The 24984-nt window shown below is 44.0% G+C and overlaps 2 long non-coding RNA genes across 2 annotated transcripts in view; both read left to right on the forward strand.

The window, feature by feature from the left end:
• LOC144368065 (uncharacterized) overlaps positions 1-4503 on the forward strand; it is a 29395-nt gene extending 24892 nt beyond the window's left edge. Inside the window, exon 2 of the long non-coding RNA XR_013427805.1 lies at positions 4343-4503. This is a non-coding gene — a long non-coding RNA (uncharacterized LOC144368065). The remainder of the gene's footprint in view (positions 1-4342) is intronic.
• The window catches only part of LOC144368064 (uncharacterized), a 64631-nt gene that overhangs the window by 28247 nt on the left and 11400 nt on the right, over positions 1-24984 (forward strand). The gene's annotated exons all lie outside the window — the stretch shown is intronic.

The following is a 24984-nucleotide window of genomic DNA, read 5'->3' on the forward strand; positions in this document are numbered from 1 at the left end:
GGTTTCTTGACCTTGGACTTCCTAGTCTCCAGAACTTTTGTAAGTTTTTGTAAGAAACAAGTGTTTTGTAAGTTTTGTAAGAAACAAATCTCTGTCCTTTGCAAACTACCCCTTATCAGATTTTCTGGTTTGGAAATACACAATGAACTAGGATGAGTGTTATGGTTTGGATGCTAAGTGTCCCCAAAAAGCTCACCTGTGAGACAATGCAAGAAGGTTCAGAGGAGAAATGATTGGGTTGTAAGAGTCTTAACCCAATCAGTGAATTAATCCCCTGATAGGGATTAACTGAGTGGTAACTGAAGTGGTAGAGTGTGGCTGAAGGAGATGGGAATTAGGTTGTGTCTTTGAGTATATATTTGTATCTGGCAAGTGGAGACTTCTCTCTGTTTCCTGATGTTGTGAGCTGCTTCCCTCTGCCACACCCTTCCGCCATGATGTTCTTCCTCACCTTGAGCCCTGAGGAATGGAGCCAGTCTTCTATGGACTAAGACCTCTAAAACTATGAGCTCTCAAATAGACTTTTAGTTCTTTAACATTGTTCTGGTAGGTTCTTTTAGCCACTGCAGCAAAAAAAAAAAAACTGACTAAAACAATGGAAAAGAGATTGATGTTAAGGAATTGATTCACATGATTATAGGTTTGGCAACTCTGAAATCTGAAGAACTAACTGATACGCTGGAAATTCAGCAAGAGTTCCTGTTATAGCCTTGAGTCCAAAGCCTATATGTTAACCCAGCAAACTGGATTCTCAGAATAGGTTCTATGTTGTCTAAAGACAGTATCGCTTCTTCTTTAGGAGCCCATGTCTTTGCTCTTGAGACCTTCCACTGATTGCACGAGTTCTACCCATGTTGTAGAGAGCCATTTGCTTGAATTAAAACTTGTTTATTGAAAGTGTTAATCATATACACAAATACCTTCCCAGCCACATGTCACCTCATGTTTGCCTGACCAACTGGACATCATAGCCTAGAATCCCTGACCCTCAGAATTGGGAACAAAGAAAACGATGGTTGTTTTAAAGCACTAAAATCTGAGCTGATTTGTTATGCAATAATAGAAAAATGAAATGGTATCATATTCAATTTTAGTTGACACTCAGGGGGACAGAGTTGGAACCCAGGAGTTCACAAATATATATTTTTTCAATAAATATTTGTGCGTTGTTGCACACTGGGAAAAGACCAGACTTGGATCTAGGTTTGCCTCCTGTGGATGATCTTTTTGGACGTCAGTTCCCAAGTTGTTGAAACAAACTTAGACTATCATAAATATTAAAGGAGATAATGAATGTCAACCATGTAGATTGTGGTAGGCACCTGATGAATGGGGGCTCTTCATTTATATTTTTGTTATTGCAAAGAAAGCAGGGTTTGTGCTTGTGATATGCTCACAATTTAGTGAGGGAGTAGAAGTAGTTATTGGTGTGAAAATGACAAATTCTAAACTAACCACACAATAGAGTACAGGAGAGGGAGAGAGAACTCCTTCGGGGGAGTGGCTTCCTAAGGGAGGTGCCACTTGAACTAGGAGCAGAACAAGAAGAAAGATTTTAGCAAGCCAGCAATCTAGATGACAGGAAGTCTCTTAATGACAGCAATTCTTGTCACTTGAGCCTTCATGTATTGCTGAGTTTTATTCTTTGTTGGTCTTTGCAGGGTTTTCCTCTTAAAGAACAATACACATGCAGATCAGAGCCAGGGCAGTAAATTGGGAGGCCACAAGTGGAAGGCAAAGTGCTTCCATATGGCCTCCCCAGAGGCTGGGCCTGGGGCGAGGAAGGGGGTCAGGAAGTGTCCTGCATTTCCTCCAAAGTTCCCAGCTCCCAAATACCCTTGCTCTGAGTGTTAACAGGGACACACTATCTTGGATTCCAAAGCTGCCGAGAAGGCTGGTCTCTGGCCAAATATGCTCAGCACTAGGCTTTTCTCAATCGTTGGTCGCTGTGTCTTAGATTATAGACAATTTAGTCAGTGGTGGCAGCGGACTTGGGCCTTGGGCATGGATGATCAGCCCTTGGCTGGTTAGGTAGATACTCAGCTCCATTATGGTTGGTGACTTTGGTTAAGTTTCTTCACTTTTCTATGCTCTGTTTTCTCCTCTGGAAAATGGAGATAATTATACCTCTTTTATAGGCTTCCATGAGAACGTGATGAAATACCTTGTAGAGTGTCAAATTCTGGGTCTGGCATGTCACCAGCCCTGAGCTAAAGCTCCCCCTTCCCCTCCTGCCATTGTAGATGGCTTTGCTTTAAGCCACACCCCTGCCCCCTTGCTTTTCTCAGTAGTTCTGATTTCTCTATTGTGGACCTCTGGGATGACTCTGTTGAAGGGAGGAGGGCAGGCTCATAGGATGTGAAGGATGGCAGGCTTTGAAGAAGAAGAACCTGAGTTCAAGTCCGGATGCAGCCATTCACTTGCTGGGAGACCTCAGGAACGTTACTTAGACTTTCTGAGCCTCTATATTCTTACTTGTAGAATAGCAACCCAGGTACAGTATCTGCTTGCTATATCCTTATGAGTTTAAATGGCTTAAATGAATGAAAAACACCCAACCTCGGGCTTAAAGTGTCTTTCCCCTTCATCCAGGAATATGTAACCCTCATCATGTTCCCATTTGTACTCTGCCCAATAACTCTGATTTCTATGTACCCTTAGCAGGCAATAACCAAATGGACTGAATGTAGAGATACCTCTGGAGTTTATGTCCTTGGATGATGTATCTCCAAGATGGAGCGTGCTATTGGGTGAAGTGTTCTTTTTGGCCTTCTTTGATGCATGGTATTAGCTAACCAGTTTTCCAGGATGATTCTAGGGGTGTTGTGGTCCAGGGGGCACCGGGACTTGTGACCGCTCCATGCTAAGATCTGCCCAGACCCTGTGCTAGAGAGATAAATGAGACAGTTTCTGCTTCTAGGACCAACTCAGAACTAAAGAGTCTGACTTGACAGTGTGAGCCACAGATTTGTTCCTCCCCAGTTTCTCTTCCCTCCTTCTCTTATAACAAGGAACCCATTCCTTTTCCTCCAGTAACCCATTATGACTACTGGGAAGTGTGTGTGTGTGTGTGTATGTGTGTGTGTATGCGCTCATGCACATGTGTATATGGTGAAGCCAAGTCCTTTTGTCTCCTGGACCAACACAAGAAAGCAGAAGTCATATCCTACCTTCTACTATGGGAGACTTACTTTGGGATGGGCTGGTGGCTGCCAGGGTGCTTGGAGAGGGGAACTGGAACCTGAAGGTGTCTTTGCCTCTATTTTTGTTGCTGCACCCGACCAGGTTTCTTCAAGGGTGGATGATCTCCTTCCAAGGTTAATCTTGCTAACTAATCACACCGGCAAAAATTTTGCCTGATGATAAGGAACACAGAAACTATAGGAATGCAGGGAAGACTCATTCTGGAGAGGTGCTGCAGTGTAACTCAGAGTCTGAGGTGGGGGAATCTGGGGCAGAGTAGCCAGGAGGGGTGAGACTGCCTGGCAAGGCCACATTGGGAGGATAGCCCAGAGGAAATGAGGAGCCCAAGAGTAAAAAGTTAAGACCCTGGAGTCCTCTTGGAGCTGGCTTGGATGGCTTGGATCAGGGCTGGGTAAGTGTCCTTGTGGCCTACAGGAAGGAAAGCAGAGACATCCAAGGTCTCTGAATCACTTAGCTTGACTGCAACTACCCCAGCGAGGTAGGAAAGTACCTACAATGCAAATGAGGTGGCCCAGGTTCAAGGCTGGGTTTGAGATCCACTTAGAGACAGCTGGCTTGGGTGACTATCTGTGTGAGGAGCTCAAGGGTAAGAGAGGAGTTGAGGCTGACACCCAGGTTTTGGACACAGGTCTCTGTGTACAGTTCCGCCATTCACCACTCACAGAAGGGACTCAGGCTGGAGCAGTGTTGGGCAGGAGGTGGGACAGTGAATCCGGTTTGGGGATCTTGAGTTTGAAGGGTGTCTAAGAAAGGCAGTAGGAGAGCTCCAGTAGGCGGATTGCAAATTAAGAATGGCTGTCAAGAGTGAGGTGGGAGCTGGAGCCCAGTGACTGAGAGGAGGAGCAGGCAACAACTGAACCATGGGGGCACTGACGTTCACGGGAATGACAAAGAACAGCCTGTGAAGGTCCTTCAGGTCCCCTGGACCCCCAGAGGACAACCCTTCCTTTCTGCTTGGGGTATAACCTGGATGGTTCCCTCAGCCTCCAGCTTCATCCCCTTAGACTAGTCAACTGCCAAGGCCCACGCGTGCCTCCTGTCTAAGCACACCTAAGCTAGGACAGCCCAGACCACAAGTCCTGCTCTGCATCAAGGCCCTGCTCTCCTGATGCTCCATATCCAAATTTTTGTTTTCTAGCTCTCCTGTCTCAGCCCCAGTCTTGGAACTGGAGATGGTGCAAGGCCTGTGGTGCAGAATTCATCATGGACCTCACTGTCCTCCCAGCAGCCCACTGACAGCCCGACTCATGCATGAGTTCACACTTTGGGAATTTTAATAAATGCTGAGCATCCCTGCCAGCCCAGATTTCTCTGTTTCTGTGCCAATGGCCTTTCAAAGGTGATCCGCATCCCATTTGTCATTCCTTGTGCCAGACTTTCTCTGGCCCTTTAATTAAAGTCCCACTAAAAGAAGGCATTTGGAAGGTGTGGTGAATGCCCCCTGAAGCTAATGGACCGGCATGCCCCAACATTCATGTGGTTTTGTTTACAGAGTCCAACCTGGGTCCAAAATAGGCTTACACAGGACTCATTTTTTCTTCTTCATGAAACTTCTATAGATTTTCCCCCCCCAGATTGATCTAAGTCCAAATATTCCCCTATCTTGCCTAAATTGTCACAGTTGATTTGCTGAGAACAGAGACACTAGAGACCCACCTGATCTGGTGTTACAGGTTGCAGAATGACCAGAGTCCATAAAAACCACCCAAACAACTTCTCCCAGCTCTTCTGAAAGCATTACTTGGGCATTGCTCTTCATGTGTTCATTTGGGGAAGCTCCAATTTTTCCTGATGAGCCCTTGAATCTTCCTGATTTCCTTCTTTTCTTTAAGTCTGCTTTACCTGCAGTGGCCAGGTGAGCACTGGTACCATTCACTAGGGTAGGGATTCATTCCTCCCTCTTTATCAAGATCCACATTCAGTCAGCTACAGGCCTGGTTGATGTATTCAACACATATTTGTTAAGAGTCTACCTTACGGGGATAGTACATTTTAGCTTTGGGGGTCCAGTGGCAAAGAATCCACAGGAAGCAGAAGCAGTCCCCATGGCGATCCTACTTCACAAGGAAAACAATGAAACAAACAATTACAATGGAAAAGGTAAGATACAATTATCCTCCTTATAGGATTCCAGGAATCCCGGGCTAAAGGAAGCAATAAACAGGAAGTTAGTTTTAAAATTGCAAAGTGTGAATGCAAATACTGGACACTTATTAATAGTATCAACCAATTCTTAGAACCTTCTCTAAAAAGGCATGAGAGGATAAGGAGACATGGCCTAAAGTCCTGGGTTAATGAGACACACAGGAGAAGCTGAAAAGCAAATGGTGAGAAAGAATGGAGCAGAGAACCAGAATCAGGAGTGATGACTCTGCGAAGCCGCTGGTCTCTGTGGTGAAGGGAATTTCCGGACCATGAGACACGCAGGAGGCCACCAGGACCACTGATTCCAACTACCATCTTTCTCCCTCTCTGGCCGCTTCACACCCAGGATTCCACAGTTGAGGGAATTGCTGTGCAGAGAGGGGAAGGGATTAAAATGCAAGGTCTCATGGGGAGCCGGGACAGACCTAGACTAGGACTCCAGCTTCCCAACTTCTGTTTCAGGGCCTTTCTCACTATGCATTTTTTTCTTATTCTTAATTTAATAAATGAAATACACAATTTGCTTTCTAACGAAAGATATTCCTGTTCTATCTTTAGATACAGCAGCATAAATACAAATTGTTTAGCGTAGGAGGGCCTGGCCCTGTGTTCTCTCAGGCAGGAATATGGGTTTCTAATGGTCAACACTAAGTGGTGGTCATGGGAAGAAGGGAAGGGGCTCCCAGTAGGACAGAGCAGAAGTATGTGCCGGCTGGTCTCGAAACCCCTGGAGGCCCCATTGTCTTAGTCCCAGGGGAGCTGGTCAGTCTGAGGCTTCTCCTGCAGGCTCTGCCCCAGAGCCTCTGAGGCAGCCTGGTCTGGGTGCAGGTCCAGATGTCTGGCCTCGACTGTCTCAATCTGAAGTGAGTCTTGCTGCTTGGAATGAGCCTCAGGTGGTCTGTGTACCTTAGAGGATGTGAAGATCCAATGTTTACTAAAGGTTCACAGTCTGCCAAGCAGTGTTGTGATTGCTGCATGTCTGGCATGCTATAGAATCCTCCTAATAGTCCTAGCAGGAAGGCATGGTTTTGAATATCTGTATCATATAGTTGAGGAAACCATCGCTCAGAAGGCACCTCCTACTGTCAGGAGGAGGCCAGTCAGGATTCAAACTCAGGCAGCATGATTTCAGAGGCTGGTGTACTTAAAAATTAGGTATGCTGGGGATTGCAGCCCTCTCCCAAAGGGTTCCATACACTTAGGCCTCTGCCTCAGTTTCTCTGATCTACACCCAAATTCTTTGACGGAGCGTAAGACCTTCTACATCGGTTACGACTCTAGGTTCCCGATACGTCAGAAACCCCAATTAGTTTAATCAAAAAAGGGGCTGGGTTGGCTGCCTTCCCTGAAGAGCCTAGAGATTGTAGTGTAAAGGAAAAATTTCTAAGCTGATTCTAAACTGCAAAGCCTGAGTTAAAGTGTAAAAGACCGGACATTGTAAAGTTTCTAAACTGCAAGGCCTGGGTTAAAAAGTAAAAGACTAGGTATTGTTAAAATTCCTCTGCTACCCCCAGAACCTGTAATCCCTGTAGCTGTTAGGACAATACCTGAACTGCCCAGTAAATATCCCCACTGTTTCCACTGGTTGTCTAATAACCTGGGATTCTGTGTAGTATGTCACGTAGTTATTTAGGCCCTAAAACCAATCAGTTTGAATGTGTACCCTGCTTAGAAGTGACCAATCACCCCTGCCCAGCCTGTTCCCGCCACTGAATGTACTAATCATGTCTCAGAGTTGTTGTTCAATTTTCCTGCGCCTCATGATGATTTGTTCTGATGTATGCAAAGCCCCCCGCCCTCCCCAAAAAGTGTACTTAAGCTCTTCTTGACCTCTGCTCTGGGCTCTGGGCTGCACTATCTTCCTGAGTGAGCCTGGAACCTCAGCATGCTGAATCAATAAATCCCCTTTTGCCAATTGCATGAAGCCAGTCTCTTGTGTGGTCTCTTCCTCCGACGCTTCGCTGGACCCTTACAGTAGTGAATTTAAACATGACTGAAACTAGGTGATAGAGTCAGGATATTTTCAGGGGCTGGTGCCTGCTAAGGAAGCACTCTACCACTGAGCTGTATCCCCAGCCCAGGGTTTCCCTTCTCTCTCTGTCTTTCACCTCTGCTGCTTTATGTTCTCTGCAATCTCAGATAGGTGCTTCAGAGTGAAGGAGAAAGATAGCCACTGGCACTACTGGTGATGCTTTATTATGCGGTCCTTCTCATCTTGTTTCTAGAAGCTTCCTGCTCTGGTTTTAGGAAAAGCCCGAAGGCTGATTCTCACTTTGTACTAACTCAGGTCGTATGTCCATCTGGAACCAATCACCAGGAAAGGACTATTCCTCTTAAATAGTCTATGGGCAGAATCCCCGAGTTAGGGTGGAGCCAGGGACGGCCCTATTTGAACCACATGGAGGCGGAGTGGTTGGAAGTTGAGGCTCCTCAAAGAGGAATGAGGATGGTGTAAGGATGAGGAAGAAAACTAGATGCCAGAGAGTGACACCTTCAGATTTCCTGAGACTTGCTCTGGGTGACTCTGTGTGCTGCTCTGATGCCCAAGCCCTGAAACCCTTTTAACACTTGCCAGCCTTTTATCTGAGTTACATGTCCTATTGCCCCAGAACGTCAGGGCAGGACCACTTAGCTAATCCCTTTCTTTCCCAGTGGCCCAGTCATCTAGCCCAGATGTTCTAGAGAGGAACAGGGCAGAGGGGAAAGGCATGTCACCAGTTCTGGTCTCCAACTCTTTAGGCTTCATTCTTCACCTGTAAAACGGGATAATGACCTAAATCTTGAAGCACTGCTGTCAGGATTAGAGAACAGGGTTGCAATGTGTGACTCTGGCTCCTGAGAAGACACTCTGGCTCTATTTGTGGAAACTCCCAGTGTCTAAGGCTGAGGGCTCTGGAGACTGGGTTTTAGACCTCAAAACCTTCCCCCGTGGTGATGCTAACATGAGCTACTTAGCATGAGGATCCTGGTTGGCTTCTTAAAATGGGCACTTTAGTGAGCCCCTGGCCTCTCTGTGTCAGTCCTGGCACACCTGGATTGTGGCAGCATGCATGATCCAGAAGGTTAAGAAACAACCTAGGGATCAGCCAGGAAACAGCACACTCCAATTAGAATAAATTGGAGGAAGTGTTTATGGGATGCAGCAGAACCCTGGAGCCAATACCAGAGAGGCTCCTTTCTCATCCTTATCCCTGAGGGGTGGAGGGCAGGGCGTGGTAACTGGAACCGGACAAGAGAGGGCTGTGTAGAAACCGGCACGTGAGGGTGTCAGCCAGCCTGCGTGAGTGGTGGGGAGAAGGATGTGGGAGCAACCACCTACCTTCTCTTTTTCCTTTTCCTCTAATATCCTGATCATATTTCCCACTGTCTAGAGGGCAAAGGAGCCCACTGATGTGATCCATTCAAGGTAGTCACTAGGGATGGAGAGCAAGCTGTAGAAGGGTGGTGAGTAGCTCGAGAGTGGGGGTCAGCGGGCATACTGCCATGTGACCTTGTTGTGTCTGCTTTTAAGTCATTGGAGTTGGGAACTTGCAGTTAGCATGGAGAAAGAAATGCTAGTATGTTGTCCTGGCATTTCATCAGTGTGGACCCCTGACTTTTCCAGAGTGAGGAAGGGCTGTGAGTGGGGGAAGACCGAGGATCCCTCTCAAGTCCAAAACCAACCAGATTTTAACAAGTGAAGCCCATGTTCATGGATAGATTCTGCTTTTGGTGGATTCTGCCTCAGTTGGAGCTGAGCAGCTGGATGGTCTCTGTACCCTTCTGAATGGTCTTTAGAAATGCAGGCTGCTTATAATACAGATAACAATCAATGTTGGCGAGGATGTGGGGAAAAAGCTCACTGGTACTCTGCTGGTGGGACTGCAAATTGGTGCAAATTCTCTGGAAAGCAGTATGGAGATTCCTCAGAAAACTTGGAATGGAACCATCATCTAACCCAGCTATCCCATTCCTCAATCTATACTCAAAGGACTAAAAATCAGCATGCTACAGTGACACAGCCAATAGCCAAGCTGTGGAACCAGCCTAGGTACCCTTCAACAGATGAATGGATAAAGAAAATATGGTCTATAAACACCATGGAATAGTACTGAGCCATAAAGAAGAATGAAATTATGGTCTTTGCCTGTAAATGGATGGAACTGGAGACTATATCATGCTAAACAACATAAGCCAATCCTCCAAAACCAAAGGCCAATGTTCTCTCTGATATGCGGGTGCTAACATACAATAAGGGCCAGGGGAGACAATAGAAGTTCATTGGATTAGACAAAGGGGAAAGAAGGGAACAGGGGATGGGAATAGGAAAGACACAGAATGAACTGGACATAGTTTTCCTACACTCATATAAATACACAACCAATGTAACTCCGTATCATATACAACCACAAGAATGGGAAGTTATACTCCATGTTTGTATAATACTTTCATGTGTAACTAAAAAGAACAAATAATAATAATAATAATAATAATAATAATAATAATAATAATAATAAAAAGAAGTGCAAACTGCTGAGTTGAATCCTAACTCTGCCAGCTGTGCAACCTTGGGAGAATTGCTTCAGTACTCTCTGCTTCACTTTCTCACCTGTAAAGTGGGAATAATACTATTGCCAGCCTGATAGGGAGGTGGTGCAGATTAAGTGAGTAGAAATATTTAGAGCACTTAGCACCTCGGATGTGGCAAGTGCTTGATGAACATTGGCTCCTATTTTTATTTTTGGGAAGAGCACTGAATGTAGAGTCTTTAAGCTTATGTGCCAGTACTTGCTCTGTAGTGACTTGTTTCATGACCTTGGGCAAATCTCTTTTCCTCTTTGACTCAGTTTTTCTCTTCTCTAGAGTTAAGGAATAGAACTCCATGTTTCTGGAGACACATTTTGGCTAGAAAATTCTAAATTCTGCAAGGCCCAGGTCCATCCCAGATTTTGCACAAGCCCCCCGGGGGAAACTGTGTTTCCAGGGCCTCTTTCCCCCCTGCCAAAGAGAGCTCAGCTTTCTTCCCCTAGCACCAGCTGGAGGAGTCCCCACAAGGAGACCTGTAAGGCTCATCCCTGCAGGTGTCACCAGCCCTGTTCAATCTCCTTTTGATGGCCTCCATCTGCCATGGTTCCCTAGGAAGCACTCACTGCCAGGGAGAGGGGGAAGCCCTTTGCTGCTGGTCCTTAGGGCAAACCACTCATCCATCTCTGGAAGTCTCTCCCTTGGGGCCTGAAGCCTGACAGTGGTGATGGTGGGGGGCCCTGAGCTGGCTTGGGGAGGTGCAGGAAGGCCAGGAGTCTGGCTCTGGAATCCTATCCTGGGGTTTCCTACTGCCAATGGGATCTCAAATGGCTGAACTAGGAAATCTGACTTCCCACTCTCCCTTTCCTTCCTTCCTCATTGTATTTCTTCTCTTCCATTCTCATGACCAATGGGTTTTGACTCCCAGCTGCCTTCAGGCTCTTGTGCTGTCACTGAGGTCTTTGCTTTCTAAGCCCCGGGTTCTCTGGGGTCTCAGCTCCTCAGTTATGCCAAGTGCTTTGTGCTTTGGGGACTAGGCACATGCTGTTCCCATGCCTGGAACACTCCCTATCCTTTCCCCCTCAGGTAATTCCCACTCACCCTTCTGACCCCAGAGCAGGGGCTGTTTCCTTCTGGAGTCTTCCTGACACCTGAGTTTGCAGGTGATAATATGCAGACTGTGGCTATCGCCTCCCCCAGACCCTGAGGCCAGGGACTCTTGCTGTCCAATTGCACTGGATTCCCTGTGTCTGGAGACAGAGTCTGGTGCTCAGTCCCAGTATTTGGAATTAATGGAAACTTCTCTATTAAGTACTTCTCTCTCTCTCACTCTTTCTCATTTTATCTTTCTTAAAATGTGAATGTGATGATGCCAGTCACCAGCTGAAGATCCTCTGACTTTTCCAGCTTTTTGAGTAATGGTTTGACTTGCAAGGCTCATGGGGCCTGCTTCTTGCCTCCTTTTCAACCCTACACCATAAGCACTTGGTGCTCCTCCCATGCCCCCTGCAGAGGAGGCGAATGATCCCCCCTACCATTATCAAAAGGCAGGACAGCAGAAATTTAGTTTGAGGATCTTGGCCTTATTTTCAATTCTAGAATTGGGCCACACTTCATTCCATCTTATAGAGTAAGTGTTCCCTCACGGAGTGGAAGAGGTTGGTTTCATAAACAGAGAAAGACTGATTGTTTCAAAATTACTTTCCTTCTAAGACAGTGACAGGGAGATAGGACAATATGAAAATAACTATCATTTTAACATCAAGTTATTTCAGGTTCCTTCTTTTGTGTAAGAATTAAAGCAGAGTGAACTTCATTATCATGGCAATTGAAACTGGCTTGTTTGGGAGATCTGGATGTTCTATTTTTAATCCTGGCTTCTCGGAAGTTCAGGCAAATAGCACAGTTTCACTTGATGATGTGGAACTTGAGCACGAGAGACTCCATTTTGATTTTTAGCTTGATCTGTCAGGACCTTAGTCTAGAGCACTGACCTCCCATAATTTTTATTTATTATTTATTAATTAAGATTATTAACACAATCTTAATTCTTAGGGATCTTTGGTTGCATCTAGGAACTAAACTTACACAAGACAACAGGAGAAAAGCATACGAGTTTCATTAATTTTACATGTACAAGAGGATCTTCCCAAGAGAGTGAAGATCTGAAGCCAAAGCAGAAATCTTTTAGGCTTTTTATTTTTTTTCCATTTTTTATTTTAACTTGTTATATAGGACAGCAGAACACATTATAATTCATATTACACATAGAGAGCACAATTTTTTATTTCTCTGTACACAAAGTAGAGTCACACCATTCATGTCTTCATAATGTACTTAGGGTAATAAGGTCCATCTCATTCCACCGTCTTTCCTACCCTCATGCCCCCTTCCTCCCTTTTTCCCCTTTCCCCTATCTAGAGTTCACCTAATCCTCCTAACCACTCCCCACCCCCACCCCCCAGCACATTATGAATCAGCCTCCTTAAATCAGAGAAAATATACGGCATTTGGTTTTTTGGGATTGGCTAACTTCACTTAGCATTGTATTCTCCAACTCCATTCATTTACCTGCAAATGCTGTGATTTTATTCTCTTTTATAGCTGAGTAATATTTCATTGTGTATATCTACCACATTTTCTTTACCCATTCATCTACTGAAGGGCATCTAGGTTGGTTCCACAGTTTAGCTATTGTGAATTGTGCTGCTATAAACATTGATGTGGCTGTGTCCCTGTGGTATGCTATTTTTAAGTCCTTTGGATATAGACTGAGGAGTGGAATAGTTGGGTCAAATGATGGTTCCATTCCCAGTTTTCCAAGGAATCTCCATACTGCTTTCCAGATTGGCTGCACCAATTTGCAGTCCCACCAGCAATGTTTGAGCGTGCCTTTTCTCCACATCCTCGCCAACAGTTATTATTGTTTGTATTCTTTCTTTCTTTCTTTATTTTTTAGTTTTTTAGGTGGACACAATATTTTTCTTTTTTATTTTATTTTTATGTGATGCTGAGAATTGAACCCAGGGCCTCATGAATGCTAGGCAAGCACGCTACCACTTGAGCCATATCCCCAGCCCTGTTTGTATTCTTAATAGCTGACATTCTGACTGAAGAGAAATGAAATCTTGGAGTAGTTTTGATTCACATTTCTCTAATTGCTAGAGACATTGAGCATTTTTTTCATATATTTGTTGATTGATTGATTGTATATCTTCTTCTGAGAAGTGTCTATTCAGTTCCTTGGCCCATTTATTGATTGGGCTATTTGTTTTTTTGGTGTTAAGATTTTTGAATTCTTTATATATCCTAGAGATTAGTGCTCTATCTGACGTGCATGTGGTAAAATTTTTTTTCCCCAAATTGTAGACTCTCTATTTACCTCACTGATTGTTTCTTTTGCTGAGAAGAAGCTTTTTAGATTGAATCCATCCCATTTATTGATTCTTGATATTAATTCTTGCACTATAGGAGTCTTGTTAAAGAAGTTGAGGCTTAATCTGACATGATGGAGATTTAGGCCTACTTTTTCTTCCAATAGATGCAAGGTCTCCAGTTTAATTCCTAGGTCCTTGATCCACTTTGGGTTGAGTTTTGTGCATGGTGAGAGATAGGGGTTTAATTTCATTTTGTTGTATATGGAATTCCAGTTTTCTCAGCACCATTTGTACGTTTTTGCAGCCTTTGTCTAATATAGATAACTGTAATTATGTGGGTTAGTCTCTGTGTCCTCTATTCTGTACCATTATTTTTGTGCCAATACCATGCTGTTTTTGTTACTGTTGCTCTGTAGTATTGTTTAAGGTCTGTTATAATGATGCTACCTGCTTTACTCTTCTTGCTAAGGATTGCTTTAGCTATTCTGGGTCTCCTATTTTTTTTCAGATAAATCTCATGACTGTTTTTTCTATTTCTATGAGGAATGTCATTGGGATTATGATTGGAATTGCATTAAATATGTATAAGGCTTTTGGTAGTGTGGTCATTTTGACAATATTTAATTCTGCTTATCCAGAAACAAGGGAGATGGGTGTTGATTTTGTATCATGCTACTTTGCTGAATTCATCTACTAGTTCTAGAAGTTTTCTGGTGGAATTTTTTTTGGGTCTTTTAGGTATATAATCATATTGTCAGTAAATAGGGCTAATTTGAGTTATTTACCTATCCGTACCCCTTTAATTTCTTTTGTCGAATTGCTCTGGCCAGTGTTTCAAGAACCATGTTAAATAGAAGTGGCGAAAGAGATTATCCCTGATTGTTCCAGTTTTTAGAGGAAATGCTTTCATTTTTCTCCATTTAGAATGATGTTGGCCTGGGGCTTAGTTTAGATAGCTTTTATGATGTTGAGATATGTTCCTGTTATCCTTATTTTTTCTAGTGTTTTGAACATAAAGTGGTGCTGTATTTTGTTGAATGCTTTTTCTGCGTCTATTGAGATAATCATATGATTCTTATCTTTAAGTCTACTTATGTGATGAATTACATTTATTGATTTTCCTATGTTGAACCAACCTTGCATTCCTGGGATGGACCCCATTTGATTGTGGTGTATATCTTTTTAATATGTTTTTGCATTCAATTTCCCAGAATTTTATTGAGAATTTTTGCATCTACGTTCATTAGAGATGTTAGTCTGAAGTTTTCTGTCTTTGATGTGTCTTTGCCTGATTTTGGAATTAGGGTGATATTGGCCTCATTGAAAGAGTTTGGAAGTGCTGCCTCTTTTTCTATTTCCTGAAATAAATTGAAAAGTATTGGTATTAGCTCTTCTTTAAAGGTAGAACTTCTTTCTTTAAAGCTAGTTCTTCTTCTTGTAGAACTTGGCTGTGTGTGCATCCAGTCCCAGGCTTTTCTTGATTGGTAGTTTTCTGATGGTGTCTTCGATTTCCTTGCTTGAAACTGATCTGTTTAAATTCTGCATATCATCCTCATTCAATTTGGGTGAATAATATGACTCTAGAAATTTGATGATGTTTTAGATATTTGTTGGGACCTCTGCTGACCACCGAAGTGCAATTGCTGGGGAAAAAGAAATCCCCAGTCTTGTGATTCTGGTTGTGTTATTCTCCATGTACATGACAGTTAGAGCTTGAGAAATGGCTTCCATATTCCTGAGAAATTCCTGAAGAGCCCCAAGATATGGCTTCCGCAAACACAAAGAATAACTCCCCAGAAATGGGGCACACATATCTAATGGGGTATAGTTTCTGTAACTAGGGTAACGGGGCTCTGTTTCTGTAACTGGGGTGCCTAGGCTACTCCAATCTGGGGGACTCTCCGATCTCTGATTGGCCCCTGCCTTTGCCCCCACCTCCTTCTCCTCTCTCTCTATAAGTCCTCTCCCTCCACAATAAACTGAGTTGCTGCGCCACCTCGGCTGACTCAACTCCCGACTCGGTGTGATTTTTGCCAGGCAGAGTGGTGGGCCGGGTCGAGACACTCACCCTCTCGCTCAGCCCGCAGACACTCACTAGCTGGTCTAGTGATTCTCCTCAACCTCTGTCGGAGGGGGGTCCAACAGATATTTTCTATTTTATTATTTATTTCTTGGAGTACAAGTTTTCAAAATAATTTCTTCTCTATTTCTGTAGTGTCTGTTGTGATATTTTCTTTTTCATCATGTATGTTAGTAATTCGAGTTTTCTCTCTCCTTCTCTTCATTAACATGAATATGGGTCTGTCAATTTTATTTATTTATTTTCAAAGAACCAACTTTTTGTTTTGTCAGTTTTTTCAATTGTTTCAATTTCATTGATTTCAGTTCTAATTTTAATTATTTCCTGTCTTCTACTGTTTTTGGTGTTGATTTGTTCTTCTTTTTCTAGGGCTTTGAGATGTAATGTTAAGTCATTTGTTGACTTTTTCTTCTTTTAAGAAATGAACTCCATGCAATGAACTTTCCTCTTAGTTCTCCCTTCATAATGTCCCAGAGATTTCAATATGTTGTATCAATGTTCTCATTCACCTCTAAGAATTTTTAAATCTCCACTTTGATGTCTTTTGCAACCCATTGTTCATTCAAATTATTTAGTCTCCAGGTGTTAGAGTAGCTTTTATTTTTTATTTTATCATTGATTTCTAATTTCATTCCATTATGATCTGATAGAATGCAGGATAGTATCTCTACTTTTTATATTTGCTAAGAGTTGCTTTGTGGAATATATATGGTCTGTTTTAGAAAAAGATCCATGTGCTGCTGAGAAGAAAGTGTATTCTCTCGTTGAAGTATGAAATATTCTATATATTTCAGTTAAGTCCAAGTTATTGATTATATTATTGAGTTCTATAGTTTCTTTGTTCAGCTTTTGTTTGGAAGAGCTATGCAGTGGTCAAAGAGGTGTGTTAAAGTCACCCAGAATTATTGTTTTGTGCTCAATTTGATTCTTGAACTTGAGAAGGGTTTGTTTGATGAACATAGATGCTTCATTATTATGTTGTCTTGTTAGTGTATGGTTCCCTTAAGCAATATGAAATATCCTTCTTCATCCCTTTTAATTGACTTTGGCTTGAAGTCTACTTTATTTGATATGAAGATGGAAACCCCTGCTTGTTTCCACAGTCCATGTGAGTGGTATGATTTTTCCTAACATTTCACCTTCAGTCTGTGCATGTATTTTCCTATGAGATGAGTCTCTTGGAGGCAGAATATTGTTGAGTCTTTTTTTTAAAAAATCCAATCTGCCAGCCTATGTCTTTTGATTGGTGAATTTAGGCCATTAACATTCAGGGTTATTATTGAGACATGATTTGTATTCCCAGACATTTTTGCTTATTTTTGGTATTAAACTTGACTTGGTTTCTCCTTTGATTAGTTTTTTCTTTAGTGTAATACCTTCCTTTGCTGATTTTCATTGTTGTTTTTCAATTCCTCTTCATGGAATATTTTGCTGAGGATGTTCGGTAGTGCAGGCTCTCTAGTTGCAAATACTTTTAACTTTCGTTTATCATGAAAGGTTTTTATTTTCATTATCAAAACTTGAGCTTAATTTTGCTGGATATAAGATTCTTGGTTGGCATCCATTTTCTTTCAGAGCTTACTATATACTATTCCAGGATCTCCTGGCTTTGAGGGTCTTGGTTGAAAAATCTGCTGAGATATGAATTGGTCTCCCCAATTGTTCATTCAAATTATTTAGTCTCCAGGTGTTGGAATACTTTTATTTTATCATTGATTTCTAATTTCCTCTCTCTTGGGGCTTTTAAGATTCTATTCTTATTCTGTATGCTAGGCATTTTCATTATAATGTGCCTTGTTGTAGATCTGTTGTAATTTTGTACATTTGGTGTCCTGTTAGCCTCTTATATTTGATTCTCTAATTCATTCTTCATGTTTGGGAAATTTTCTGATAGTGTCTCATTGAAAAGATTGTGCATTCCTTTGATTTGAAACTCTATGTCTACCTGTACCCCAATAATCCTTAGATTTGGTTTTTTGAGGCTATCCATAATTCTTGGATGTTCTGTTCATGGTTTCTTTCCATCTTCACTGTGTGGTTAACTTTATTTTCCAAGTTGTATACTTTGTCTTCATTATCTGGACATTCTGTCTTCCATGTGATCTATTCTGTTAGTGAGGCTTTCTATTGAGTTTTTTTTTTTAAATTTGGTTTATTATTTCCTTCATTTTAAGGATTTCTGATTTCCTCCCCCCCACACAATCTCTCTTTCTTGAAGTAATCTTTTGCTAACTGTATTTGCTCTCTTATCTGTTTATTGATGTCATCAATGGTTGCCTCTAATTGCTCTCTTATCTCTTTGTTGGAGTAATCAATTTTTGCCTGTATTTGCTCATTTAGGTCATTCTTTAATTCATAGATCATTTTAATTATGAACGTTCTTAACTCCCTCTCTGATATTTCATCAACTGTGCTGTCCATGGGTTCTGTTATTGTAGTTACCTGGTTTGTTTGGGGTAGTTTACTCCCTTGTTTTTCATGTTGTCTATGTGATTTCCTTTCTTGAAGTGTGGATCTGAGGTATTATCGTTTCTACCCTATAATCTTATAGTAACTGTGCAGATTATCTGTACCTCACCATGGTGTTGGGCTTCTAGACTCTGCTGATGTCCCAGGATAGATGCTACTGCAACTATAGGAGGTGGCAGCAATTGCAAGAGATAACTTGAGATAGCCTTGGAGGTGCCCCAACATGGATGCAACATCTTTCAGAGATGGCTCTGAATGGGTGGACCTTACACTGGCTTTTGGATGCCTGGTACAAGATGCAGCTGCTTCTGAGCCCTGTTCCAAGGTAGAGGCTACTGCATGGGGAAAGGTAGATGGCCGCAGTGTCTCAAGATGGAAATGGGTTAGACCTGGGCTCTCAGGTGGTGGTGAGAAGGACTCAGTAGGTCAGCAAAGCGGGCCTGGGCCAGGCCTGAGCTCTGGCAGGGCTCTCTGCTGGTGGGTGGAGGTGGTCCTGGGCCCAGCCTGAGCTCTGGTGGGTTTCTACCAGTGACAGGATGGACTTGGGCCTACCTTGGGCCTGAACTCCTGCGCAGGTCAGCAAGTGGATCTGGGATGAGCTTGACTCCAGCAGGTGTCTGTGGTGGGTGGAGGTGGTCCTGGGCTGAGCCTCTCTTTTATGCCTTTTAAACAAAGAATGATAAATTTGTGTAGAAATGATAGGACAAAGAGATATGGGATGGGGCAGGACAGTCTAGACCCTCCTTAGAGGCCTTAGGAAGGAGAATATCAATTTGGGGGAAGAGAGGGCTGCTTCAGTAGCTTATTGGTACAGGTTCATTTAATCAATAATTCCCCATCTTTAGTGCTTACAGGTTATTTCTGTTCCCAGTACTGAAGGCTTGTTGTGCTTAGGCAAAGACAGGTCAGTGAGCTCTTTGTGCAATCACAGTTTCAGGTTGAAATGGGCAGTATCCAGTTTGTCATGTTTGGGATGGTTTGTCTTTACTTCCTTCACTGCCCCTGGAGTTCCTACAGAGAGCCTGCCATTCACCCTCTCCAGAGTGCTTGCATGGGCTGGTGGCTCTGCCTCATCTTACCTGGTTAGCTTCTTTACCTCTTCTCGATCTACCCTTGCCCTGGCTACTGGGCCTTCCTCTCCATGGATTCCACTCTCTGGCTTCAGGACATGCTGCTACCTGTAGAACAAGACCAATGGGATTCCTTCCTCAGTGGGATTAACACCCAAGATGATCATAACAAATACATTGAGCTCCCCTCTCCCATTCTGGGTATGTTAAGCGTTTTGTGTGTTGACTCTGATCTGCACAAAGGCTCTAGGGGGTGTGGAGGTGGCTGATGCTCTTAGCCCCGCTTTCTGGAGGAGACACATGCTGGCCTCATTACCCAGGAAGCCAGCTCTAAGCTGGAGTGGGCTTGGTGGGGAGTGTTCTTGGACTGGCACCTGGGAATGGAGGGGAGAGGCAAGAGGGGCCCAGGAGATGTTGGGCTGTGATGTGGCCTCAGCCAAGACCTCAGCTGACCCCAGGGGGTGCCCAGGAGCTGAGATGGTCTTTCAGTTGATCCAGGCTGGGGCCAGGGGATCTGTGAGTATCAACTTGAGTGAGGCCATTATTTTGATCAAAGGGCACACACCAGAGAGCTGACAGTGTGGTCTGTCTGGTACCAACACTTCTACCGACCACAGGCAATTATTTTTTCAACCCTGAAGGCATACTTGGGGGCACACCAGCATCTACCAGGAACCTAGGCATGGAGAGGTCAAGTAACTGCCCCAAAGTCACACAGCTTTAAGTATGTGTGTTGGTGGTTGGGGGGCAGGTATCAGGTTTAGAACTCATGTTTTACAGTCTCCTAGGCAATCCTTGCATGTGTTTATCATTATTTCCTGATTTATTTGTTTATTTTTTTACTTTTGTGATGCCAGCGATCAAACCCTGGGCCTCATTTATACTAAGGAAGTGTTCTAAAACGGAGCCGCACCTCCAGCCCCTTTGCATGTGTTTATTCTAGAATGATGCCTGACAATAATAGGTGCTCAATAAATGTTAGCTTCTCTGATTATTTTACAGATTTGAAAACTAGATATTGGTGAATTAGATTGCATCCCCAAAGGGAGTAGAGATGAGATTTTAACCCAATTTCATCACAGAGTTAATTACTACCAGTTTCATTAGAGAAGAAACTTCATTCTTCACAGGGCCTACAAAGCCTGGAACATTGTAGGTGCTCAGTAAAAGAAGTTAATTATTTTCTTCACTAAAACATTTATGGAGCTTTGAATCTGGTTCCTTCCTTCCTTCAACTGGCCAATCTGTGTTTTGACCTATATTAGAGAGTATCTAGTCTAAGCACTTTTCTTTTTCAAGCATAAAAAACTGAGGTTCCGCAAGGACTTGCCAAGGGTCCCGGAACCTCTCTGGCTGCAGGACTCCCATTAGGTCTCTGGACTCAGAGACCAGTGTTCATTTTACATCTATGTGCCTGCCAGTTGCATGGAGGTCTTGTCCAAATGCAGGTGCTGACGCAGAAGGTCCCCTTGGGGCCCAAGGCTCTGCATTTCTAACGAGCTCCAGGTGGTGCTGATGCAATGGTGTTGGTTCATGGACCACCTCTGAGGAGCCAGGGCATTGGGGATCAAGGTTTTGAGAGCAGAAGATCCCTGAAAGCCAAAACAGGTTGGTGCCATGATTTGGTGTTGAATGGCTGGGGCCTGTTCCTCTTCCTGCCTCACGTAATCCAGGTGCTGCCAAGAGGCAGCTGGTGCCTGGTTGTTCCCAGGCCAACCAACCCCTCCACTAAATCAATCATCTGGCGAACTGGCTCAGACCGCCCTGTGTAGGGAACCTGCAGCAGCTGGGCCAGTGGCTCCCACCAGGGGCTCTTACAACATCTGCTGCCCAGGCTGGTCATGACTCTGCTCTACTGGGCCAGACTCAAGCCCTGGTTTGAGACCAGGATCTGCTACTTATTCACTGAGAGGACTGTCATGAGCTAGCTACTTCATTTCTCTGAGCCTCAATTTCCTCAGCTGCAAAATGGGATGACAGTACTTGTCTGCTCGTGGGTTGTTATAGACTTCAGTGGCGTGGAAAGCCCTCAACTGGCACTTAATAAATGCTTGATGAGTGTTTTGTTATGGGAGCTGGGTCTCTGGGGCATTGCTGTAATGCAGCAGGAGGAGAGGGTAGCTTCCTACGCTTGGGGCTGGAAGGCAGGAGCTGGGCTTATGGTGGGGGGTTCCTACCTCCTAACCTCTGCTGGAGCGCTCAGCTGAAATCTGAGCATTACCCACGCCTCTGTGCTTTCCCTCACCCCCATATCCAACAATCACCAATTCCCTTTCTTTGTACCTTCTGGGTATCTTCCAAGTGTCTTCTGGTATTTTCTGAGTATTTATTCATCACTACTGTCTATGCAAAAAGACCATGCCTGGTGATTTACCAGTATTTTATTAAACTTTCCCAGGACCCTGATAGATCTGGGAGGAAGAGGCCTTGTTCTACCCACTTTGCAGATGGAAACATGGAGTGTCGTAAGTGGTCAGTCGCACATTCAGGATGAGACTCAGGACTGTGGATCACGGAGACGGTGCTCTCTCCATCCTACTGGACACACAGGTCCAGCTGTAAAACGAGGGCTCTGACTAAGCCGTCTCCACCGTGCATTTTGCTTTCCATTTTTATGTATTTTTCACTTGGTCTGGCTGATGCCAGATGCTGCCCTTTGCCCAGTCATTGAACCATTTCCCTTTCCTCTGGTCCCATATTCCAGAGCCTCTGGCGTCACTAGTTGCGGGGAAGGGCAAGGACTGGCTGGTTGCCCGGGTTCCCCTGAGACAAGCACATCTTTGGATCAAAAGTGACTCAGATTCTTGCTGAAGTCCTGAATTTCCTCTAAAGAAATTACAGATGATGAACTTTTCACTAGATGGCTGCTGCTGAGCTCCTTAAACTCCTCTTACCCCCTCTCCTCCCTTGTCTCATTGTCACTGGTCCAAGCCAGTGTCACCTTTGGATTTCTTCATAAGCTTCTTGAATTGGCATTTTTACATCTCCAGTGTTTTACACATGCACATCAAATTGTTACTCCCCTGCATTAAACCCCACAGAGACTTTCTTTTACCTTTGGAATAAAGTCCTGAGATTGGCCCCTGACCTCGAGGACCTTTAGGATGGCTACTGTCCCCCGTCCCCACCTCCAGCCTTTTCTACTTCTCTTGTCACTGTAGCCACATTGGGGGTCTCTGTATTTCACCCCAGAACCCTTCCTGGAAAGCAGACCTTCCTGCACATCCCCTCTGGGCGGTCTTCTGTGACCCCACAGGGCTGGGCTTTCTTCCTCTGCTCCAGCCGCCCCCCTAGACCCCCTGCCTCTCCTGTCGTAATGGGCCCCAGGCTTTTCTTATTGGTACATTGACAAGGTTGGACTTGGTGAGATACAAGCATGAAATAGTTTTCTTTTTCCTTTAATCATTACTTTTCTATGGCTTGATGAGATATGCTTTTATGGTAGATCTGAACATTTTCTGGTCCTTTAAAACTTGAGTCTTATTTTCAATTTGGAGTTCATTTTTCTCCTTGTCTAGGCTGGGCTTTGGCCTGAGGGCTGTGGGCTGGAGAGGGGAGGTGTCCGCTCTATTCTCTCTCCTCCACTCTACACTATCCTGCACCTGGTCTTTCAGGATTATGAAAACCCTGAGGTGGGAGGGGGCAGGAGCATGAATTATGTGCCAGGCACTGTATTTTAAATGAATGAATGGAGGAATGAGTGACAGACATGAGCTTTGGAATAATTTCTAGCTTTGGAATGCAGATGAGTCACTTCTCCGGACCTTGGGCAAATCATATTTCTTCTCTAAGCCTTAGTTTCTCTCATGTGGGGTTCATAATCTTTACTAAGTACTTTGGGGTGAAGAGTAAATTTAAAATAAGAGGACAACTATAAACTCCTCGGCATAGCAGTGAGTGCATAATCCTGAGTGTCAAGTCCTCTTGCTCACGTGACTACGGAGATGGTACTCTGACCTGTAGAGCTATGTTCACAATTATGCATGAAATTGGGAGTGAGATTAATATTAGCCATTTCATTGCCTTATGATTCCCACAATGGAGCCTTTCTGATGCCTCTGACTTGACATTGTGTAAATCAAAGTCTCAAAGATATAGACCAAAAAACTAAGGTGGAGAGAGCCCAGCTCCTCCTCTGCCGTCCACACAGCTGGCCTGTGTGAGGAGGGATTTATTCCAATCCCTATGAACATGGACTTGTGGAGCAAGCTGTCTCCAAGACAGAGCCTACCCCTTTCAAAGTGCTTGTCTGATGTCCAAATGGCCTTTTAAAGTGCCTCATTTGGGGAGCGTGTCTATAGATTTGGGCTGGGAACAAGGACTGTTTTGGGGAAATGGGTCATTTCAGGTTGTTAGGTCATGAGTAGTAGGAGTTGGCTGGGGCAGGTAATGACAGTTAAACTGCAAGGAGACTGGCAGAAGGTGGGGAAAGTGCTTCTGGGGGAGGCAGAAAGGGGTGTGTGTGTGTGTGTTGTGCCACGCCTGAGCATGCATGTGTGTTTGTGCACGTTTGTGAACATGCATGTGTTTGTGGTGTGGGGTGGTGGTGGTGGCTGCCTCACCTCTTCTCTAATTTCCTTTCAATCGAGTTCCACTTAACACCCTCTCACTGAGTCCCTACTGTGTGCTGGGCTCTGTATAAGGCAATAGAGGTGCACATGTTAGGAGTCTATCCCTGACCTCAGGGAGCTCAAATGCCACCAAGGACAGAGATGCTCCCAATTTAGTTTTTGAATAGTGTAATGTGTGCTTTTCTAGGCTGTGAAAGACAAGTGGGAGCAATTTTTCTCTTGTGTTAAAGATGCCATGGGGGGCTGGGGATGTGGCTCAAGCGGTAGCGCGCTCGCCTGGCATGCGTGCGGCCCGGGTTCAATCCTCAGCACCACATACCAACAAAGATGTTGTGTCCGCCGAGAACTAAAAAATAAATAAAAATTCTCTCTCTCTCTCTCTCTCTTTAAAAAAAAAAAAGATGCCATGGGCTTGTAGAACTTGAAGGAAGCTTAATGGAACCCAGAGCACCCCTATATTGAGTGAGTGGAAAGTAGAAACCTAGAGAGGGGAAAGAAGATGCCTACAGTCTCACTGTTGTTCATTGGTAAAGACAGGAACACTGCGCACCTTGCAGTCTCCCCTCTCTTTTTCTGGCTAATCTTAGTCTCTTTTCCCATTTATATGACAGTTCTTTAGAGAAAATTTCCCTCATTTCTCTCCCCCGCCCCCAACACTAGGGCAAGGCCTCCGTTTTAAACTCACTTGCACTTTAAACTTTCCTGTTTGGTAACATGCATCATGCCTGTAATGACTTATTTAATCTCCTCATCTCCCCCATTAGTTTGTGTAACCCAAGAGGGTAGGAGCTACATCTGTCTTGCTCTATCCAGCATAGTAGCTGCTCAGTAACTAACATTTACTGAGTACCAATGTTCCAGGCCTCTTCTCTTTCCTACCGCCTAGAAAGGTACCTGGCATTGAGTAAGTAATGATATCAGTTTGCTAGAACTGCTGTGTCCAAGATCACAGACTGGGAGGCTTCAGCAAAGGAAATCTATTTCTCATAGTTGTGGAGGCTGGAAGTCCAAGGTCAAGATGTAGTCAGGACTGGTTCCTGGAGGCCACTCTCCTCTGATCATAGATGGCTGGTCTCTCTGGATCTTCACGTGTCTGTGTCCAAATTCGCCTTTTCAGAGGGAAGCTGGGAGGGGAAGGAGAAATACTAGAGAATGATATTGGCTAAATTATATTATTATATAATGTGCATGTATGAATATGTAACAACAAATCTCACCATTATGTACAACTACAATGCACCAATAAAAATAGTAAACAACAAAATTTCCCCCTTTCATAAGGATGCCAATCATATTGGTCCACCCTAATGATCTCGTTGTAATTACCTCTGTAAAGACACCTCCTCCAAATACAGTCACTTTCTGAGGCATTGTGGGTTAGGACTTCAACATACACATTGTGAGAGGTAGGATTCAGCCCCCCAATCGTGATGAACAGAGAATAGGGTGTGGGAAGACGTGGTGATTCAAAGTGCAGGCTCTGGAGTCAGGCTGGGCTGGAGTCCTGGTTCCGCCTCTTAACAACTGTGGGAACTTTTCCAAATCATTTGAGCTGGATCAACACA

The sequence above is a fragment of the Ictidomys tridecemlineatus genome, chromosome 11, assembly GCF_052094955.1.
Source record: "Ictidomys tridecemlineatus isolate mIctTri1 chromosome 11, mIctTri1.hap1, whole genome shotgun sequence".
NCBI classification, from domain to species: Eukaryota; Metazoa; Chordata; class Mammalia; order Rodentia; family Sciuridae; genus Ictidomys; species Ictidomys tridecemlineatus.